This window comes from Gymnoscopelus braueri (genome assembly GCF_963280865.1).
Source record: "Gymnoscopelus braueri genome assembly, chromosome: 14".
Classification (NCBI taxonomy): Eukaryota; Metazoa; Chordata; class Actinopteri; order Myctophiformes; family Myctophidae; genus Gymnoscopelus; species Gymnoscopelus braueri.
The window spans coordinates 51,227,944-51,251,798 of NC_137619.1; positions in this window are offsets into that span (position 1 = coordinate 51,227,944).

The following is a 23,855-nucleotide window of genomic DNA, read 5'->3' on the forward strand; positions in this document are numbered from 1 at the left end:
ACTCACTCTTGCCACTCTGAGTTTGACCCATTACCTTTATAAATGTTGTTGATCTGAAACTAAATGATTATAAACTCACGTCTTCATAGATAATACATCAGCACCTTGAATGTGTATACTATGCCCTCGACATATTTTTAATTAAGTTGCAATGTGAAGTCAATCTTTAGATGTATTTCATCCCGGGTGTCTATGGGCCTGTTCACCAGTTGCATTCTGGGTGATCATAAGTGGACATCTCTTATACAGATGTAAATGCTCTCAAAGAGGACAACAATCACCTGCCCTCTCAGAGAAGGAAAGAAGGGTGAACATGTTTGACACCTCTTTGTTTGAACTGATCAAGGCTATGATCATGATGAGTCAGGCTATAAACATACAGCAAAGAGAAGATGTCACTGTATGTCTCACTTAACCACTTTGGTAGATTTAGCACATGATTTAAGAAGTCACATGTTAAAGAAATATCATATAAACCACGAAAGAAACGCAATATATATCACATTTACAAATGATTTCCTACACATTAGATGACATTATTTTATGATGAATAAAATAGATTAGAAATAATGTTTTAATGTGCTTTAGATCAATTTAAATGGTTCTTAAATGTTCTACAATGTTACATGCATTATTTCATAATCATATATCAATGTATATACATATATAATATATGTATTATAAATACAATAATTTGATGCTTAAACAAGTATTGCACTACATATTGTATTTACCTGCTTATAATGTTGACCATATAGACAGGCATGGTTTGTTGTCCTCACCAAATGTGCCGTGGCAAGATTTCATTTACACTAACCTCTATGTATTTTATCATTTCAGTTGTTCTATGGGCATAGAAACTAAATAGAGAGGATGTAAAACTATATGCATTGTTCATACACATTATGTTACCTGCCAGCCACTGTACTATGTCCAGAGTCAGTATGTGCACATGCGTGGGAAGAGCAGTAGTAATTGTTATTTGTTGTTGCCAACAGAAGCTGTATCAAACGAATGAACCCTGTGTTTTAACAACCCTGCAATGTTAGTGCAGGGTTCAAGATACATTAAGATCATGTAATGTACAATCACACATAATCAGAGTATAACAAACTGGTTTTTCTTCACTAAACTGCTTCTACCTGGTTATTTTGTTCTGAAGGAATTTGGAGCATCATGTGCAAATGATGTTTCTATAGATAAATGAATTAAGAGGACGTAGAGAGAGACTCTCACACATGAGGACATGGATGGAGGTGTTAATTGTACATGTAAATGGCAGCAGGACACGTAGAATGGATAGCAGTGTCCTTTACAGAAAAATAAATGTGTAGTTTGGGGGGGTGTTTATAGTAACTACAGTCATCATATTGCAAACACACCACCCAATGACTTTGAATGGTTGTTATAACAAGATAAAGATAAGACATATTTGAAAACTAAACTACTAAATAGTATAATGTTTAGAGCACTAACTGGTGGAACCACCAGACACCAACTTACTGTGATCTTATCATTATTGCCAGACCCAGGGGGTCGGCCTACAGGAGGCTTTGTCTGTCGATCGGTCTGTCTGTCCCTCTTTTCCTCCCCAGCATTCAAGAACGCTTCAGATTTCAACCACCAGGGGCAACAGAGCAGGTCTGGACTTGCTACCATTTGAACCAGCAGTGAACCAGCAGTGAATGGGGACACTAACAAACATTGAATTACCTTTAATTCAACTGGTTTAAACATGTGCCATGTAACTGTACAGGATCTGTACTTGTTGTAATTGTGGTGCCTAGTTTGGTTCATTATTGGCCATTAAATCATATTAGATCATACTTATTTATTTATGGAATAGTTAGCAAAAGTACAATACATATGTGTATGCATTTTTTTTCTTTACAATATTAAAACATTTGACCTTGGACCACCTGTTGTTATGACATGGGCCACTAGTGGTCCGTGAACCACTGGTTGAGCAACAGCGCTTTATTTTCACTGGTTCTCAAACATTTTCATGTTCATGTTTCCCAAATTAATTCATTATGTATTCGGCCTCGGACCCTCATCTGAAAATATTTTGTGCCAGGGACCCCCATAGCCAATAGCCGATCAACAAGCTTACTGAGTGTCCCGAGCTTGTAAATCTGCTTTTTTTTGCACAGCCAAAGCATAAATCACTCATTTAAAGTGGTTCATTTGAATCAGAATGATAAAGAGTACTTTATTCTCAAATTGAGCACTCACCCTGTAGTTGGTTGACTAGGATCCATGCTGCTTGCTGTGTTCTTTAACTCACTCTGGATGACAGCGTCTGATGAATGACAACCAGTGGTTGAAAGTAACTAAGTACATTTACTTAAGTACTGTACTTAAGTACACTTTTGAGGTATTTGTACTTTACTTGAGTATTTCCAATTTTCTGTACTTTTACTTCTACTCCACTACATCTCAGAGGCAAATATTGTACTTTTGCTCCACTACAATTATTTGAAAACTTTAGTTACTAGTTACTTTTCAGATATAAATTATGATATTATGAAACGTACATTAACCACTTTAGCTCTATTTTATACACACAGGCTATTTGGCTAAATTCCGGATTTTTACTTGTAATAGAGTACTTCTACATTGCAGTATTGATACTTTTACTTAAGTAAAACATTTGAGTACTTTTTCCACCATTGATGACAACAGATTGTAGATTGTAGGGGTGCAACAGTAAATCCAATTGATCGATTTAATCAATTATAACTAAATGTGTATTTGGTTTTTTTCTGTACAGCACTTTGTTAACCCTGAACAAGTTTTTAAATGTGCTATATGAATAAAGTGGATTGGATATAATAATTGATAATCGATCATTTAATAACAATCTATTAATAATCAACATTTGGGCATAAGTTACAGTTATATATATATGTTTTTAATTGTGGAAATAGCTAACTTTAGTAGTGAAAATATCTACAACAAGCTAACAACACGTTGCGATGCGACACGTTGTGAGCTTGTAGATTGGCTATTTTCACTATTATTGCACAACCCTGTTGTGCCATGAGGTATAAAATAACAGTTAAGTGATTAATCTATTCGTTGATTTATATTTTAAAAAAATAGTGTAATGGATAGAATTATGGTTAAGTAAGAAAAGTATTTATAGTTGTCATGTAAATATTAATTTCCAGTACCTGTCCATGATGTCAATAATGAAGGTTTGCTTCTCTGTACTTAAACACAGACTCTGTCACCCTGATGAAGTATGTGTAACAGAGTGTCAAGCAAGGAATTTAGTATAATTGTGTATGACTACGCCACCCTGGTGATGGTTAACCAGGGAAAATGAAATAAGACCTTTAAATTGGGTTCCCCTAAAACAGTTTCGAACAATGAGACTGAGACGTGAGTTTGCCCCAAACATGACATTTATTTACTATCACAGAAAGGTAAAATCACATGTATTGCAGAAAGGAGACGGTATTTATTCAGTTCCTAATACATTTCAGCACAATGCAATATAACTTAAGCCAATCAGTTGCCATGTTTTGGTGTGTGTGGACAACACTTCTCTGTGATGTCCAGCCTTAAAACACACCAGAGAATTCACACTGGAGAGAAATCCTAATTTGGTCAATCTGGAATTAATTTTACCCAGTTAAGCAGCCTAAAATTTCATACATGCACACACCAATGAAACATTATTGTGAACTGTGTGGCAAGCGCTTCACTATATATTTACATTAAACAACTCTAGTCATGTCTTTCTGTGGATAAGTCATCTCAATCCTGTTATTCAATACATTTTGTTCAAAACAGGCCACTCCTGCAAACTTTAGATGTTAATGTTAGCCAATAAGGATGGAATATGAAAAATCAAACTATAAAGATCATGTGTACCGATTTGTGTGATATTTTGATAAAATGTGCTCAGTCCTTTTGATTCCTCGGGTGATGACTGTTTTTAATGTCCTAATCACACAACATCTATATATCGAGATGCAGCAGACTCCAGTTTTGCAGCATTTGCTGTGTCCACTACATGACTTTTGCAGCACAGTGGATGAGGATGGCGCAAGCTTTACTGGTATCTGCAAGATGGGTCCAGTAAGGTTCCCAGGTTCTGACATACTGTGCAGCTTGGGTGGGAGGAAGGTTCTCATGGGACCTGGTACCATTTGACCAACATCAGCCTTCCCTGACTATGGGAAAAGGAGTGCAGGTATCTCAAATAAACTCTGGTCACCCTTACTTTGGAGCCTGAAAAGATCGACTTTCCATGTCCAAAGATTGGAGTATATGGTCATCATCATATACTGTACACCGGCAAGAGCCTCGGTGGCCACAGCAGAGTAGATGAATCCTGACAGTGGCTAGTGACTACTGTATGATATCATACTAGTCAATGGTGTATAGAATAGTAATACTATATAGTATTACACTTTATGCTGAGTATTGTTGAGCATACTGTATTAGCTGTAGCTGTAGGCCTATCATCATAGGAATTAGTTCTACTGTTAAATCATTGTTGTTTCAATAAAATTACATTGTAAGATACATTGGTTGTTTCATAACATAGTGGCCATATTTGTGATAATCAAATTAGTGCCCTCTAGATAGATTAAATCATAAAGATAAGCATTCAAACATGTTTCTAATTGTCAAAAAAACATGATTTAGACACCAAGTTTGCATTCATAGCTCAAAATGGCTCGGGCGCCCTTGCTAAATCATTAGAGCATGCCCTGGGTTACATCTGGGACAAATGTGGTGCTCTTAGATTGATTTGCGCAAAAATATCCCTATGGCCCTAGACTGTAATACGTTTCTTTTAGCTGTTCTGTCAAATATCAAATTAGAAATTTTACACTTTACTATGTTTCCCTAATCATAAGTATTCTGAACATTTTGAGCACCTCAAATCAGTAAATCTGTAGCTAGTAGTAGTGCACCAGTTATGGTCATTTTAAAAAGGCTGTGGTCATTTTCGGGTATTTCGTCCCGGATAGAGAATTAGTCACAATTCCTAAGTTGTTCCCTGGGGTCATATTAGCCAAGAACAGTTGAGATATTCTCTCCTAAATTAAGTGCATACATATCTTAGCCAGGTCCTAGACTATAAGAGAACTTGCTCCAGATTTCTGATCGTTTTCATTCCTTCCTACTCAAAATGTTCTCTAATCTGAGTATCCACAACCACAACCTCGTAAAACTATTTTCTGTAGTACTCAGAAGGGGATGCATGTACATGTACAGGAGCACTGCCAGTGTAACGTTGAGGTGGCTTATGGACATGTGGAGATGCAATTGGAATTAAACCAAGCTTTTCACACATCTCTGATGCCTTGGTGTGTATTGTTTGGTAGCTATCTGGGTTTATTTTTTTGCAAAAGCCTATTTCACAATGGTGACATCAGATAGCATGCCATCTATTGTCTGTGTTCTGCGCTACATGGAGGGAAAGATTGAGAGTCTCCAAATCCTGCGTTATCTCTAAGGCTAGCAAAAGACCAAGGACAACATTCCTGTGCTGAAATGTGTCTTATTAAGGCGTAGCAATACATCCTTTATCACCTTTGCCAGATTTTCTCCAGTGGTCAGTGAAACCTCATACAAGCCAATACATTCTTCATGTACAAGCAAATCCTTGTCAACATACCTTAAGCACAATGCCTCTTGTGCTTTTCATGATTGATCTCTAGTGCCATCCATTATAATGGAGAACTGCAGGTGTGGAAAGAGTGGATTTTCAGGGTCTCGGATGTTTTCAGCAATGCCACTAACGATGGAGTTGCTCATGTCATATTCAATATAAGAGTAATATAAAACATATGAATATGACACCCTGTATTTATAAATGCATATATTATTAAATGTATGTACAGTAAAAAGACAATCATTATCTTCAGACTTCAACCATGTTGTGTTCACTCATTAATGAATATGAGTGAATATGTCTCAACATGAGTGAATATGAAATAATTCCCTCATCTGACTGAGTCAGGTCTTAAGATGGGATGTACGATGTTCTGCTTATTAACCCTTGTGTCATGATGAGAGGTCAAGGTGGCCAAAAATATGTTTTATTGTCAAGGTTCACATTTGTATTTTTCTGCCAAAGTTGTTTTCATAGTAAGTTTTAGTTTTTTCTATGTTCTAAACCCTGGTGGTGGTGGTGGGCTGCTTTGTGAATGTAATGTGATGAATTAAGTTACCATAAACACATTACATAAATAGTTCACCTCAAACTATCTCTGATATGAAAAGTTAAATAATACATATATATTCACCTTTTTCTGTAACGGTCCTTACTACTAACCATTTATCATGTCCTGCTTTCATTTACATTTACAATAAACAACTCTAGTCATGTCCTTGTGTGAGTGAGTCTCTCTCAACTCAATATTGCTATTCAAGCAGAGCTATTAAGATAGGTAGGTACACGATTGATCCAAATTTCTTCAGAACAATACAACCTGGTGTGGTGAAGGAATAACTGCTTGCTATATTCTGTTCATAGTAGTTATTGTACATCACAGCATCGCCAATTATTTGGCAAATATGTTTTCTAGAATTACAAGGTCTTTAGAAATATCTCCATCACCCACTTCACACCTGCACTGCAACATTCCTTTTGTCTTGTGAATGATTGCTTAGCTGTCTATAGAAAATGTGTCACGGTCTCACCATGTGGCCCTGGTGTGTGAACAACTGACAAGAATAATTTGACCACAAATAACAGGCTTTTGTGGATTAACATGGTCACATTTTGGAATGTTAAAGTTACACACGTGTATACATGGACTATTTAGGGGAAATCAAGGAAGGGGAGCCATCTGAGAGCTTCATGCACTCAGATGACTTAGTTAAATGAGTCTTTTTTTATGTTAATTTATTTCAGTAGCTACCTTCTCTTTTAGTCTTTAGTCTGGTCTGATTCTCTACAGAACTGTTGTTGTTGTTGTTGTACAGACTTACATGGCCAATAATATATATATATATATATATATATATATATATATATATATATATATATATATATATATATATATAGACTTATCACATAACAGACATTGCACTAAGAGAAACACCCCCTTGTTGTTCTGTATTTAACTCTTTGTAAGCTTTATAATTAATCCTCTGATTGTCTTACAAATAAGAAGGCGCTCTGAGACCTATTTTTTGACTGAGTCTTGACTGAGAACAAACGTTTGTTCTTTTGACCAAAGTATAAAAGAGGAAACTTCAGTTACACTAACCTTTTTGTATTTTATCATTGCAGTTGTTCTATGAGCATAGAAACTAAATAGGGAGAATGTAAAACTATATACATTGTTCATACACATTATGTTACCTGCCAGACACTGTACTAGGTCCAGAGTCAGTGTGTCCACATGCGTGGGAAGAGCAGTAGTAATTGTTATTTGTTGTTGCCAACAGAAGCAGTATAAAATGAATGAACCCTTTGTTGTAACAACCCTTCAATGTTAGTGCTTAACACATGTTCAAGATACATTAAGATCATGTGATGTACAATCACACATAAACAGAGTATAACAAACAGTTGTTTCTTCACCAAACTGCTTCTACCTGGTTCTGTTGTTCTGAAGGCATTTGGAGCAATCATGTGCAAATGAGGTTTCTATAGAGAAATGAATAACAAGAGGACGTATGAGAGAAACTGTCACGCATGAGATCCTGCTTCCATTTACATATCATTTAGAATGGATAGCAGTGTACTTTACAGAAAAATAAATGTGTAGTTTGGGGTTGTGTTTATAGTGACTCCATCATATTGCACACACACCACCTAATGACTTTGAATGGTCGTTTTCTAATCATTACTTTTAAAACTACATGCACTACGTGTGTGTTAAAGCTTTCATGACATTCAGTTTTACAACACATTAAAAGTCTTTGTCATGGTCCTTCAAACGTGTATAAAAAGTTTTAACTGAAAATTCCTCTCCAGTGATCCATTGCAGGTGTAGTAGGTTTTTTGGGTGTGATTGAGGTCATAAAACCCCAACAACAAAAAAAAAATTAAAAGTGACAACTAGAAAAAGTGCTCCTCGGAGCACAGGTCTCCGCCAGGTCAGGTAGGTTATTGTGGGCCAGCAAAATCTTGATCACTTGACTATAGAGATATAAGTACTGATTTGCATGATGTTTGGACAAAATGTGTGGGAGTAATATAAAAAAGAAACATCGGCCTCCTGGTGGCTCTATAATAGGGCAATGTTAAAATGGTGGCGTTTGTTCTTCAACGTAATGCGAATGTGCGTGCAATGTTCCACCGCAATCGGACGCTGCGTTCATGATTTGTGGCATTTTGTTCAAAACGGGCCACTCCTGCAAACTTTAGATGTTAATGTTAGCCAATAAGGATGGAATATGAAAAATCAAACTATAAAGATCATGTGTACCGATTTGTGTGATATTTGGATAAACATCTAAAAAAATGTGGCAAAATCCTGGTGGCGCTATAAAAGGCTAATGCAGGGCAGATATTTTTCCTTGACCTCTAGGGAGTATGCGTGCAAAGTGTCACGCAGATCGGTGCAGTTATAGTTAAAAACGCAAATCGGCCTTTTATAGCGCCACCATGAGGCTGATTTCAAGTGGCATTTCTTCCTTTAGTTCAAAACAGACCAATCCTGCAAACTTTGGATGACAACCTTAGCCAATCAGGATGGAATATCAGACAGATCCGTGTTGATCACATGACCATAGAGATACTGTGTAACGATTTGCGTGATGTTTGGATAAAATCTGTAGGAGTGCTGTCAAAAAATATATTTTACACAAATCGGCCTCCTGGTGGCGTTATAACAGGCCCATGTGAAAAAAAAGGCAGAGGTTCTGAATTGGCATCCAGGGAGAATATCTCCCTCACCCACTTCACACCTGCACTGCAACATTCCTTTTGTCATATGAATGATCGCTTAGCTGTCTATAGAAAATGACCTATATCTATGCAAATGTGGTCATTGATTACAATTAGATGTGTCACTGTCTCACCAGGTGGCCCTGGAGTGTGAACAACTGACAGGAATAATTTGACCACAAATAACAGGCTTTTGTGGATTAACATGGTCATATTTAGTTTCCAGAAGAACATCTTTGAGTGTGAAAGTTACTATTTAGGGAAAGTTACTCAAAAGCTCAAAGCTCAAAATGCTCAAAGTTACATGACCAATAATATTTGACTGAATATTAAACAAGTCTATCACATAACAAACATTGCACTTAGAGAAACACCCCATTGTTCTGTATTTAACATACATTTAGATGTGTCACTGTCTTACCATGTGGCCCTGGTGTGTGAACAACTGACAAGAATAATTTGACCACAAATAACAATCTCCTGATTGGCTTAAATTGTGTCACCTACCTGAAAATGGACTATATTCTGTTTACTAAAGAGCTGGGGAGACACCTGTGACCGAACAAACGCTCTGTAGCAATGATTACTCTCAGAATATAGTACTTTAACCCTTTTAACAAAACAAAAAAAATGATGACGGGTATGGTATCTATAGCAGAAATCAGGAATATACAAGAAGTCTGAGGGCATATAAAAGCAATTTGTACTAACTGGCTTCAACACCAGACACCCTGTGCTTTTCTGATCATTACTAAAAAAAACTACATGCACTACGTGTGTGTTCACACATCATTAAATAGTGGTCTTCAAGAGACAAGAAGGTGGCCACACACACTGGTAGCCAAAGTGCCATAAGGATATGGATAATTCCTTTTAACAGGACGTTCATGAAAGTCCTTGCGGGCTTGTTTCCAATGAGGGCCTGTGAGCAATTAGGGGTTAAGAGTCTTGCTCAGGGACACATTTCATTTCATCGACACATATGCTGGCGTGGCCTGGAATCGTACCTGGTTGTTTTTTTGCGTCCTATAATAAAATATTGGCACTTTGGCTACCAATGTGTGCGGCCTCCTTCTTGTCTCTTGAAGACCACTATTTAGTTTATTCTGCCGTGGGCCACCACTACAAGGACTTTGGTGTGAGTAGCATTCTCATGCACAGAGTTAACACACTAGTGTCCAAACAGCTATAACGACAATACCAATATACATGTAATAGGTTCAAAACAGCTCAGCAGACTTAATGAACAACTGCTTAAAAGAACAACAATGGGTCACCATGTTGCATAATTTCTGATCCTTTTTAAAGAAGCGCTTGTCACACTGTTCACAATATTGTTTTATTGATGTGTGCATGTATGACATTTCTGGCTGCTTAACTGAGTAAAATTAATTCCAAATTGACCAAAATTAGGATTTCTCTCCAGTGTGAATTCTCTGGTGTCTTTTAAGGTGGGCAATTTGAGAGAAGTGTTGTCCACATTGATCACATCCATAAGGTTTCTCTCCAGTGTGAATTCTCTGGTGTGTTTTAAGGTTGGCCAATAGAGAGAAGTGTTGTCCACACTGGTCACAGCTATAAGGTTTCTCTCCAGTGTGAATTTTCTGGTGTCTTTTAAGGCTGGACATCACAGAGAAGTGTTGTCCACACTGATCACACCCATAAGGTTTCTCTCCAGTGTGAATTCTCTGGTGTTTTATAAGGCTGGACATCACAGAGAAGTGTTGTCCACACTGATCACACCCATGAGGTTTCTCTCCAGTGTGAATTCTCTGGTGTTTTTTAAGGTGGTCCATTTGAGAGAAGTGTTGTCCACATTGATCACATCCATAAGGTTTCTCTCCAGTGTGAATTCTCTGGTGTTGCTTAAGGCCGGCCATTCGAGAGAAATGTTGTCCACACTGATCACATCCATAGGGTTTCTCTCCAGTGTGAATTCTCTGATGTATTTTAAGTTTGGACATGAAACTGAAGTGATGTCCACACTGATTACAGCCGTGTGGTTTTGGGTTAGCCAAGCTTCTTTGTTCATTCACTCCTGGTAGCACAGGTAAGCCAGACTGATGATTCAACACTGGATTGCAAAAAGACAAAGAAATATGGTTGAGAAATGGGAATAGAGTACAAATGTACAACTTAATTACATAAAGTGTACCCCTAGATAATTGGAAGTTAACTACCATTCAACCATGGTTATATATATATATATATATATATATGTCAAATTAAAATGAATACCTTGACACAAGGTATAAGATTGAGACAAGTAGTGAGACTGCATTACTTAAAGCCTGCAAAGTAATACAATATTTGTATGACAGAGCAGGGAAATGAAAACTAAAAATGAGGTAGAGAAAGTAACATACCATTTTCTTTGGATCCCTCCTGTTCAGCAGAACTGTCCCTGGTTGGGTTGAGAGAGTCCATCTTCCACTGAATTCTGGAGTCCACAGTCAGATCTGATCAGAAATGATTGATATCCTGAAGGAGTTGTGGATACATTACAACTACACACTCTTCTTATACTAGAGAGCCTGGGGTGGGGCCAGTAACTGCTTTGAATGATTGGACAAAGAGAACAATACAACCATCTCTCCACCAATCACAACCTAACATACTTCTACATACTCCTACATGTGCTCCACCCTCCATCCCCCCCCCCCAGATATGCTCCATCCATGCAACCTTCTAGAAAATGTTGACTTTCTGTTAGAGAGAACCAAGAGCATCCATTTGTGGATGAATTAATTTGTAATCTTCATGTAATTCAAATTTGTCTTCATTCCTATAAGATTGATATAAAATATATGAATATGACACCCCATGTTTATAAATGCATATATTATGAAATGCATGAACAGTAAACAGGCAATCAGTATCTTGAGACTTCAACAATGTTGTATTCACTCATTAATTAATATATGAGTGAATATGAAATAATTCTCTCATCTGAGTCAGGTCTTAAGATGGGATGTACAATGTTCTGCTTATTAACCCTTGTGTCACGGTGAGAGGTCAAGGTGAAACAGCTGACCAAAAATATGTTTTATATTCAAAGTTTACAACATTTGTCTGTCAAAGTTGTTTTCATTGAAGTATACTTACATTTGTTCTATATGTTCTAAACCCTGGTGGTGGTGGGCTGCTTTGTGAATGCAATTTGATGAATTAAGTTACCATAAACACATTACATTAATAGTTCAGCTCAAACTATCTCTGAAATGAAAAGTAAATGTACATCTAATTTCACATTTTTCTGTAATGGTCATCACTGCTACCCATTTCTCATGTCCTTCTTTCATTTACATTTACAACAAACAACTCTAGTCATGTCCTTGTGTGGATGAGTCTCTCTCATCTCAATCTTGCTATTGAAGCAGAGCCATTAAGATCGATAGGCCATTCAAGTTCCTATTTTTACACAATTGCTCCAAATTCCTTCAGAACTATAATCTGTTCATAGTCTTTATTGTACATCACAGCATCTTCATTTATTTGGCAAACATCATGTCTACTCTAGAATTACAAGGTATTTTAGAAATATCTCCCTCACCCACTTCACACCTGCACTGCAACATTCCTTTTGTCTTGTGAATGATTCCTTAGCTGTCTTTAGAAAATGACCTATATCCATGCAAATGTGGTCATTACCAGGTGGCCCTGGTGTATGAATAACTGACAGGAATAGTTTGACCCCAAATAACAGCCCTTTGTGGATTAACATGGTCTTATGTTGTTTCCAGAAGAACATTTTGGAATGTTAAAGTTACACATGTGTATACATGGACTATTTAGGGGAAATCAAGAAGGGGAGCCATCTGAGAGCTTCATGCTCAAAGTTAAATGAGTTCTGTCAGTTCAGTCATTTTTACATTCATTTATTTCACTTGAGTAGCCACCTTCTCTTTTAGTCTTTAGTCTGGTCCGATTCTCTACATAACTGTTGTATGTTTTTATTGTTGTATGTGTACAGTCTTACATGAGTGAATCTTGAGAGAATATTAAAACATGACATTTTACAAAGAGAAACACCCCCTTGTTGTTCTGTATTTAACTCTTTGTAATTGTCTTACAAATAAAAAAATGTTGACAGAGTCTTCCACTTTCTTCTCCAGGAAACATAGACATCCCATAGCTACTCATATGTACGTTTACAACATTACCACCACACTCTGACTCTGGTGCAATATCCTCTTAAATATGTTGTACAAGTCAAAAGAACAAACGTTTGTTCTTTTTACATGTAGAAAAGTATAAAAGAGGAAACTCACTCTTGCCACTCTGAGTTTGACCCATTACCTTTATAAATGTTGTTGATCTGAAACTAAATGATTATAAACTCACGTCTTCATAGATAATACATCAGCACCTTGAATGTGTATACTATGCCCTCGACATATTTTTAATTAAGTTGCAATGTGAAGTCAATCTTTAGATGTATTTCATCCCGGGTGTCTATGGGCCTGTTCACCAGTTGCATTCTGGGTGATCATAAGTGGACATCTCTTATACAGATGTAAATGCTCTCAAAGAGGACAACAATCACCTGCCCTCTCAGAGAAGGAAAGAAGGGTGAACATGTTTGACACCTCTTTGTTTGAACTGATCAAGGCTATGATCATGATGAGTCAGGCTATAAACATACAGCAAAGAGAAGATGTCACTGTATGTCTCACTTAACCACTTTGGTAGATTTAGCACATGATTTAAGAAGTCACATGTTAAAGAAATATCATATAAACCACGAAAGAAACGCAATATATATCACATTTACAAATGATTTCCTACACATTAGATGACATTATTTTATGATGAATAAAATAGATTAGAAATAATGTTTTAATGTGCTTTAGATCAATTTAAATGGTTCTTAAATGTTCTACAATGTTACATGCATTATTTCATAATCATATATCAATGTATATACATATATAATATATGTATTATAAATACAATAATTTGATGCTTAAACAAGTATTGCACTACATATTGTATTTACCTGCTTATAATGTTGACCATATAGACAGGCATGGTTTGTTGTCCTCACCAAATGTGCCGTGGCAAGATTTCATTTACACTAACCTCTATGTATTTTATCATTTCAGTTGTTCTATGGGCATAGAAACTAAATAGAGAGGATGTAAAACTATATGCATTGTTCATACACATTATGTTACCTGCCAGCCACTGTACTATGTCCAGAGTCAGTATGTGCACATGCGTGGGAAGAGCAGTAGTAATTGTTATTTGTTGTTGCCAACAGAAGCTGTATCAAACGAATGAACCCTGTGTTTTAACAACCCTGCAATGTTAGTGCAGGGTTCAAGATACATTAAGATCATGTAATGTACAATCACACATAATCAGAGTATAACAAACTGGTTTTTCTTCACTAAACTGCTTCTACCTGGTTATTTTGTTCTGAAGGAATTTGGAGCATCATGTGCAAATGATGTTTCTATAGATAAATGAATTAAGAGGACGTAGAGAGAGACTCTCACACATGAGGACATGGATGGAGGTGTTAATTGTACATGTAAATGGCAGCAGGACACGTAGAATGGATAGCAGTGTCCTTTACAGAAAAATAAATGTGTAGTTTGGGGGGGTGTTTATAGTAACTACAGTCATCATATTGCAAACACACCACCCAATGACTTTGAATGGTTGTTATAACAAGATAAAGATAAGACATATTTGAAAACTAAACTACTAAATAGTATAATGTTTAGAGCACTAACTGGTGGAACCACCAGACACCAACTTACTGTGATCTTATCATTATTGCCAGACCCAGGGGGTCGGCCTACAGGAGGCTTTGTCTGTCGATCGGTCTGTCTGTCCCTCTTTTCCTCCCCAGCATTCAAGAACGCTTCAGATTTCAACCACCAGGGGCAACAGAGCAGGTCTGGACTTGCTACCATTTGAACCAGCAGTGAACCAGCAGTGAATGGGGACACTAACAAACATTGAATTACCTTTAATTCAACTGGTTTAAACATGTGCCATGTAACTGTACAGGATCTGTACTTGTTGTAATTGTGGTGCCTAGTTTGGTTCATTATTGGCCATTAAATCATATTAGATCATACTTATTTATTTATGGAATAGTTAGCAAAAGTACAATACATATGTGTATGCATTTTTTTTCTTTACAATATTAAAACATTTGACCTTGGACCACCTGTTGTTATGACATGGGCCACTAGTGGTCCGTGAACCACTGGTTGAGCAACAGCGCTTTATTTTCACTGGTTCTCAAACATTTTCATGTTCATGTTTCCCAAATTAATTCATTATGTATTCGGCCTCGGACCCTCATCTGAAAATATTTTGTGCCAGGGACCCCCATAGCCAATAGCCGATCAACAAGCTTACTGAGTGTCCCGAGCTTGTAAATCTGCTTTTTTTTGCACAGCCAAAGCATAAATCACTCATTTAAAGTGGTTCATTTGAATCAGAATGATAAAGAGTACTTTATTCTCAAATTGAGCACTCACCCTGTAGTTGGTTGACTAGGATCCATGCTGCTTGCTGTGTTCTTTAACTCACTCTGGATGACAGCGTCTGATGAATGACAACCAGTGGTTGAAAGTAACTAAGTACATTTACTTAAGTACTGTACTTAAGTACACTTTTGAGGTATTTGTACTTTACTTGAGTATTTCCAATTTTCTGTACTTTTACTTCTACTCCACTACATCTCAGAGGCAAATATTGTACTTTTGCTCCACTACAATTATTTGAAAACTTTAGTTACTAGTTACTTTTCAGATATAAATTATGATATTATGAAACGTACATTAACCACTTTAGCTCTATTTTATACACACAGGCTATTTGGCTAAATTCCGGATTTTTACTTGTAATAGAGTACTTCTACATTGCAGTATTGATACTTTTACTTAAGTAAAACATTTGAGTACTTTTTCCACCATTGATGACAACAGATTGTAGATTGTAGGGGTGCAACAGTAAATCCAATTGATCGATTTAATCAATTATAACTAAATGTGTATTTGGTTTTTTTCTGTACAGCACTTTGTTAACCCTGAACAAGTTTTTAAATGTGCTATATGAATAAAGTGGATTGGATATAATAATTGATAATCGATCATTTAATAACAATCTATTAATAATCAACATTTGGGCATAAGTTACAGTTATATATATATGTTTTTAATTGTGGAAATAGCTAACTTTAGTAGTGAAAATATCTACAACAAGCTAACAACACGTTGCGATGCGACACGTTGTGAGCTTGTAGATTGGCTATTTTCACTATTATTGCACAACCCTGTTGTGCCATGAGGTATAAAATAACAGTTAAGTGATTAATCTATTCGTTGATTTATATTTTAAAAAAATAGTGTAATGGATAGAATTATGGTTAAGTAAGAAAAGTATTTATAGTTGTCATGTAAATATTAATTTCCAGTACCTGTCCATGATGTCAATAATGAAGGTTTGCTTCTCTGTACTTAAACACAGACTCTGTCACCCTGATGAAGTATGTGTAACAGAGTGTCAAGCAAGGAATTTAGTATAATTGTGTATGACTACGCCACCCTGGTGATGGTTAACCAGGGAAAATGAAATAAGACCTTTAAATTGGGTTCCCCTAAAACAGTTTCGAACAATGAGACTGAGACGTGAGTTTGCCCCAAACATGACATTTATTTACTATCACAGAAAGGTAAAATCACATGTATTGCAGAAAGGAGACGGTATTTATTCAGTTCCTAATACATTTCAGCACAATGCAATATAACTTAAACACAAACTACAGCTGAATAGAGCTTTAGGAGTCAATGGAGACCACAGTAATACAGAGCCAGTGGGCAACAACCTTGTAACAAGGGGGACTAAGCTAGATAGCTAAAGTGATAGGCTACTCACTCCATCTAAAAGCACACACACACAGCATGCAGAAATATAAAAGAGTGTCACCGTGAAAAGAGGTGCACTCAATCACAACAATAAAACAAACCTGACTGTGGACTACTAGTGAGACCTATTGTGAACCCCCCTTGTAGGTTGGCTGCACCACTTGGCTCCCCTGGACTCTGGATACACAGAACTCGATATAGAAGGGGAAATGAACAAAAAACAAACATTAATAATCACAATATGAAATAGCTCAACTATGAACAAATAATAAAAACAACATTAACTCAAGCTAAACAAAGCAGCAGTGGCGATCTAAAGGAGGGGATACAAAATAATAAACATTTAGCACACCAAACAAACACAAAGTAGGCCTATACAACAAGTTGTTTGTTTGCGTACCTTCAGTTGTCTGCATTTTCACAACACCCCCTCTCGCCACAGCAATCAGTTGGGCCCATGATCAACCTGAATGATCACAGCAGTGTTAGTTACAATCTCAACATATAAACATGATTAAAACGATAGGCATGAAACATTACTCACCCTGGCACCAGCATTAAACAAGCTTAAGTGCAAGACCCAGGTCTCAAGACCCACAGCCTGTTCTAGTGCATTCTAGTGTTTGGTAGACTTGCAGGGCATTTAAATAAGAACACTGATTGAAAACCAGGAAGTGGACAGAGCAGCCTACGGTGGCCCCTGAGGCTCAGCGCTGACTGGCTACATATGGAAGGAATGACGAGAGAGAGAGAGAGAGAGAGAGAGAGAGAGAGAGAGAGAGAGAGAGAGAGAGAGAGAGAGAGAGAGAGAGAGAGAGAGAGAGAGAGAGAGAGGAGGGGAGGGGAGAAAGAGCAGTGTAATGTAAGTAGGTATGTTTACACCTTTATGAAGGTCTGATGTGTGGTGTGATAACTCTGCTACACAGTTTGCCCAGAGGACACTCAGTTTATTATTCAGCGCACACACACACGCACACACACCACACACACACGCACGCGCACACACACACACACACACACACACACTCACTCACTCACTCACTCACTCACTCACTCACTCACTCACTCACTCACTCACTCACACACACACACACACACACACACACACACACACACACACACACACACACACACACACACACACACACACACACACACACACACACACACACACACACTGACGACCATTTCATCTTGGTGGTTTTCTTTTATTTCAGGTCTACGAAGACAAGCCCAAAAGTGACCACTTTTACCACTTGAACCACATTTATTTGCACATAGCAGTAGAGCAGTTAACTCCCGTTTTTTAGCAAATCGTGCACTTTTTGAAAGAAGCGTGAAACTTTCAGCATAGTTAGTATATGCCATAATGTTCATTTTCAGACAGGGAGGGAAGTCAGATTTGACCTCTGAGGACCGTGAGAGGTCAAATCCAAAATGGCCGCTAGTCCAACTTAAGTTTGGAACCAAACACAGTTGAAAAACGTTTAAAGTATCATTTCCAACTAAATAGGGGATGCCTTTTCATGTGGTAGGCTAATACTATCGAGATCACCAGATTTCAAGGAAATGCAATTAGGTCGAGGTCAAGGTAAAGAAATCCAGTGATTTCCTCAGAATCAACAAATGGCAGTGTAACAATCAATGGTCTCATATATAGGCAACACCAAAAATGACACACCTGATGTGGTTCAGACAATTAATGTATTAACATTCCTCTAGTAGAGGGCAAGGAACTTCATGCAACCAATGGGAGTGGAGTCCTCAGTTCTCCTGCTGATTCAAACTTGGCCTGCCTTGCCCCATATTCGCAAGAGATGCAGATGCTGTGCAAAAGGGGTGTAAGAAAGTGACCATACGCACTGTTGATACTGATGTGGTAGTACTGGCTGTGGCTTCATTCATCAAGATAGGTCCTGATGAGCTGTGGGTTGCCTTTGGTGTTGGATCAAGCTTTCGGTACATAGCTGTTCATGAAATGGTTGCCACAATGACTCCAACACAGTGTCTGACTCTCCCAGTCTTTCACCGGGTGTGACACTGTATCTGCGTTTGCTGGCAGAGAAGAAGACTGCCTGGGAAACTTGGAAGTCATTCCCAGAGGTGAATGAGGCTTTCAGTGAACTCCTACAGTTGCCAAGTGAGGTCAGTGAAGGATCAATGTTCCTGCTAGAGCGATTTGTGGTGCTCATGTATGACCGAACCAGTGAGTGCATGGAAGTGAATGAAGCCAGGAAACAGCTCTTCACGAAGAAGTCAAGAACACTAGAGTGCATTCCTCCAACCCAGGCAGCACTCAAGCAACACATCAAGCGCACTTGCTACCAGGCAAACTGTTGGAACCAGGCATTGGTACTGGAACCAGAGATGCCAGAGCCATCTGAATGGGGCTGGACAAAGGAAACAACTGGGTGGCAACCATTTTGGACCACTCTCTCTGAAGCATCCAAATCGTGCCATGAATTAATCCGCTGTCGCTGCACGAAAGGGTGTACTGGACGATGCAAGTGTGCCAAAGCTGCTCTCAAATGTACTGCACTGTGCCTCTGTTGTGGAGACTGTTACATTTTGATTATTACCATTATCATTATTATCACAACTTATTTTTGGTCTTGTTTTTCTCTTTCCTGTACGCAAGATGTGACAATAAAGAAGCCTTGAACCTTGATTATTGTCATTTACTATGAATTTAGTATTAAAATAGATTACCACCATAGGTTTAATCTGTTCATTTGTTTTGTATTATTCCCATTGTCACAAAACAGTTTCACTATATTGCAGTACCCATGTGTCAAAGCTTAAATATACTTATTACTATGTAATTTGACCTTGACCTTGATTTAATGTATGTTCTTGGGTTCTGGCAATCTCCAATATATCATCAAATGAATGGGCAACCCCAACCTAGTTGGAAAGAACTCCTTAAATGTATTTAAGTAAGTCTTAAGTAAGTATTTAGACATTTAGACCCAGTAGACTGGCGGCCATCTTGGATTTGACCTCTCAGAGGTCAAATCTGACTTCCCTTTCCCCGTCTGAAAATTTATATTATGGTATTTACTAACTATGCTGAAAGTTTCAGCCTTCTTTCAAAAAGTGCACGATTTTTATTGCCAAACAGCTCTACACATATACAAGCTCACAACACGTTGCATCGCAATGTGACGTGTCGTGAGCTTGTAGATTGGTTGTTTTTCCCCCAAAAATTTAAAACAATGACTAAAATTGGGAATATTTTTAAAACATTTTAATACCACAAATCCTATATGGGGGTCCCTGGCACAAAATATTTTCGGATGGGGATCTGCTAAATAAGCAACTTCACTTTAGAAACAACCCCCCCCCCCCTCCAAAAAAAAGCCATATCTGACAAGGCAGACAAACCCAGATGCAGACAAAGACCAAGGAAACGTAGAATGCCACTTAAGGTGGAATTTAATTAATTTAATTAATTTAATTAAGCCTCCAGGCGCCCCACCCGGGTTCCGACGACGGAACTCCCGGATGAGAGCAGGATCGCAGATGTTGCGCCGAGGGACCCAGCAGCGCTCCTCTGGACCGTAACCCTCCCATTCCACCAAGTACTGTAGACCACGGCGGCGAACATCGAGCAGCCGGCTGACCGTATAGACAGGGCCACCGTCCAGCATCCTGGGAGGAGGAGGGGGAGGAACAGGGGGGGACAGAGCACTAGTCACCACTGGCTTGACACGAGACACATGGAATACAGGATGAACACGAAGGGTCCGGGGTAGCTCCAAACGAACAGCGGTCGGATTGATGACCTTGTCTATAGGGAATGGTCCAATGAATCTAGGCGACAGTTTACAGGACTCAGTACGTAGAGGCAGATCAGTTGTTGACAGCCACACCCTCTGTCCAGGTTGATACACTGGGGCAGGAATCCGTTAGCATGCTTCTCATTCCGCCGGGAAGTACGCAGCAAGGCGGCCCGAGCAATCTTCCAGGCCCGACGACAGCGGCGGAGGTGGGCCTGCACTGAGGGGACCGCAATGTCCCCCTCCTCGACTGGGAATAGTGGGGGTTGATAGCCCAGGGAACACTGGAAGGGGGACATGCCGGTGGCAGTGCTGGCAGCCGAGTTGTGAGCATATTCAGCCCACACAAGCTGAGATGCCCAGGTAGATTGATGAGAGGAGGCCAGGCAACGCAGTGTAGTCTCCAACTCCTGGTTCCATCGTTCAACCTGGCCATTGGTCTGGGGGTGGAAGCCTGAGGACAGGCTAACTGTGGCACCCAGTGCAGTACAAAAGGCTCTCCACACCTGCGAGGTGAACTGAGGGCCACGATCAGAAACAATGTCAGTAGGAATGATCTTGTTCTGGGCGCATACAGTGCATGCCGCCACATAGCCTCGGGCATCCGCTTCCACGGTAGGCCACCAGAAATGACGGTGGAGAATGTCAAGGGTGTGGTTCCTACCAGGGTGACAGTTGACACGGGAGGCATGAGCCCACTGGAGAACCTTGGAGCGCACTGAGTCAGGAATGAACAAGCGACCTGAGGGGCCCGTGCCTGGGCCTGGTTGGGTGCGTTGGGCCTTCAGAATGGCTGACTCGAAGTCCCAGGTGAGAGCAGCAACAACACAGGCAGAGGGCAGGATGGTCTCAGGAGGAGCTGTATCCTCATCAGCAGCATACTGGCGTGATAGGGCATCTGCCTTGGTGTTCTTGGACCCAGGCCGGTAGGTCAGGGTGAACTGAAAACGTCCCAGAAACAGCGCCCACCTGGCTTGACGAGAATTGAGGCGTTTTGCTGACTTAAGGTAGGCCAGGTTCTTATGGTCTGTCCAAACCACAAACGGATGCACAGCGCCCTCAAGCAAGTGCCTCCACTCCTCCAGGGCTAGGACCACGGCCAGTAGTTCACGGTTCCCCACATCATAATTCCTCTCTGCAGAGGCCAGCTTGTGGGAGAGGAAGGCACATGGGTGGACCTTCTGGTCTGTGGCGGAACACTGAGAGAGAACATCCCCGACCCCGACATCCGAGGCGTCCACCTCCACAATGAACTGTCGGGAGGGATCGGGCTGAACCAAGATGGGAGCGGTAGTGAACAGGGTCTTCAGTTCCTGGAAGGCCGCAGCTGCCTCAGGGGTCCACTTGAATCTGGTCGTGGTGGAGGTGAGAGCCGCCAGAGGGGCAGCGACACGGCTGTAGTTCCTGATGAAACGGCGGTAGAAATTTCCGAAACCCAGGAAACGCTGCAGCTGCTTGTGGGTGGAAGGCTGTGGCCACTCAGAGACCGCCCACACCTTGGAAGGGTCCATACTCATCCGTCCCTCGGAGATGATGAATCCTAGATAGGTGGTGGTTGGAACATGAAATTCACACTTCTCTGCCTTCACGAAAAAGGTTTTCAAGGAGCCTCTGCAGGACCAGGCGGACATGCTGGATGTATTCAGCTGAAGACTTCGAAAAAACAAGGATGTCATCTAGGTAAACAAAAATCACACCCAGTGTGAAGAGAGTGGTGCCTTTCATGAGTTAATTTCATTTAGCTGTTATTAGCCTAAGACTGCTTTAAAATAACTCTATATATGCAGAAACATCTTTTAAATATTTTAACTCGCTCGAAGTTACTTTAAGTACTTAAAGTATGTTTACTCAAATTTGTTCTTGGATGTTCTTTCACAACTCATCATTGTTTAATGTATGAAAATCTGAATCTGCCTTCTCCCACTGTAAGAAGACAGCGCCACTGGTTACAATTTATCTTCAAATGTATTCATTTTAAATATCCACAATATCTAAAACTTGAGGCATTCCAGCCAACTCTATTTTACTGTTCCTACATTTTCAAAAGCAACAGCCAAGAAAGCCTTTATGTTCAAAGCTCCTTCTGATTTGAATAACCTACCTGCAAAAATTCTTTCCATTTCATCTTTTTATCTGTTCAAAAATACGCTTTCGAGAGTGTATGTACATGTCTATAACTAATGAATAACTATAACATTAACATTGTCATTTAACCTAATAATCACTCTAAATATACTGTATACTATCATGATTTTTTTTTACATTCATGACATTGATCTTTCCGTCTTGATTTAATGATCCATTTTTATGCTTTATGTGTTCTGTTGTTTTATGTGTTTTGTTTTGTTTTGTTTTGTTTTGTTTTGTTTTGTTTTGTTTTGTTTTGTTTTGTTTTGTTTTGTTTTGTTTTGTTTTGTTGTCTTGTCTGTTTGTTATTTGTATCCTGTCATCTGTCTTGTTTTTTACTTATTTTGTCATATTTGATATTGTTTGGTTGATTTGGTTGTTGTAATTGCTTTTTGTTGTTTAATTGGTTTTTTTTGTTTGTTTTTTTGGGGGGGAAATGTGTATACAAATGTGTATACAGTGTATGTGCCTAGTTTTGTTTTGTTGTCTTGTCTGTTTGTTCTGTTTGTTATTTGTATCCTGTCATCTGTCTTGTTTTTTACTTATTTTGTCATATTTGATATTGTTTGGTTGATTTGGTTGTTGTAATTGCTTTTTGTTGTTTAATTGGTTTTTTTTGTTTGTTTTTTTGGGGGGGAAATGTGTATACAAATGTGTATACAGTGTATGTGCCTAGGATCCCCTCGATGCTACATCTTAAGGGGTTATTCCTAATAAAGAATTTCAATATGTACTTCCAGATCAACGTTTCATACAGTACAGTAGCAATGAGGTGGAAAGACTGGTGATGCGAGGTTAGCAATGAAGTGAATCTCTCTTTGTCTGTCCAATGCTGACCTCTGGTGGTAACTTTGTACCACAACTGAAAAGGCTACATAATTACACATACAGTCAGGATATATTATGTTGTGTAGTTTGTGTGTTTGTGTGTTTGTTTGTCTGCGTTTCTTTGCGGGGAAATAACAAAATTACTTGGAATACAAGTGATCTATGATCCGTACATCCTATCGACGCCGTCACTAATTCCGTCAATATTATATATTTTAGTAATCCGACCTGTAAAGTGTACGACTTAAATGGTTGTTAACTTGTTGACCACCCCATGTGATCCATGCGTCCCTGTCTGTCAGCATGCCAGCAGCGGTCATGTATACCAGCAGGCTGCCACTGGACATTTACACTTTACTTTTC